The sequence below is a fragment of the Chinchilla lanigera genome, unplaced genomic scaffold, assembly GCF_000276665.1.
Source record: "Chinchilla lanigera isolate Chin_1 unplaced genomic scaffold, ChiLan1.0 scaffold01289, whole genome shotgun sequence".
NCBI classification, from domain to species: domain Eukaryota; kingdom Metazoa; phylum Chordata; class Mammalia; order Rodentia; family Chinchillidae; genus Chinchilla; species Chinchilla lanigera.
This window is the reverse complement of record NW_004956690.1, coordinates 2,891-3,647: the sequence shown is the minus strand read 5'-3', so window position 1 is coordinate 3,647 and position 757 is coordinate 2,891.

Here is a 757-nt window from a genome sequence, read left to right as displayed (position 1 = left end):
TTTCCCTTCTTCAAGGTGACAGCGACCCCTCTTCTCCATGGACGATAACCCCTGAGGCTGTGCAAGCACTGCGAACTGTGGATGATGCTCTCCGAGATCTTAAGCTGTCCCGTTGGGATCCATCCTTGCCTCTTATGCTACTTGTCATTCCCACTTTACGTATACCTACAATTGCCTTTTGGCAGGATGGGCCTTTGGAATGGATCCACTTTTCAGTTAGTCCTTCTAAGATGCTCTCTGCTTACACTTCACTTGTTTTGCAGGGCGTACAATGGGGATTGCTTAGAGTGAGGAAATTGACCGGGAGGTTCCCTGATGTTGTTGCACTGCCTATGAAAGCTCAACGTTTTGCTTGGCTGTTACAAACTAATGACAAATGGACAGATGTCTTCTTGTCATATAATGGATTAATTCAGTTTTCTCTGCCCTCTCATAAACTCCTTGCTTTTCTTTCTACACAGCAGCTTCTCTTCCCACGCATAACTTCTTCCATTCCACTCCCTCAGGTGCACCTTGTCTTTACCGACGCCAGCATCAAGGGTTTCGCTGTTGTTGTTTCTGATCCTGATATTCATCAGTTTCCTCTCACCGCCTCTTTTTCTGCTCAGCAGGGTGAATTGATCGCCGTCATCCATGCCTTTACTCTTTATCCTGAACCTTTGAACCTATATTCAGATTCACAATACGTTGTACAACTTTTTCCACACATAGAGACTGCTTACATTCATCACACCTCTGCTATAGCTGGATTGTTACA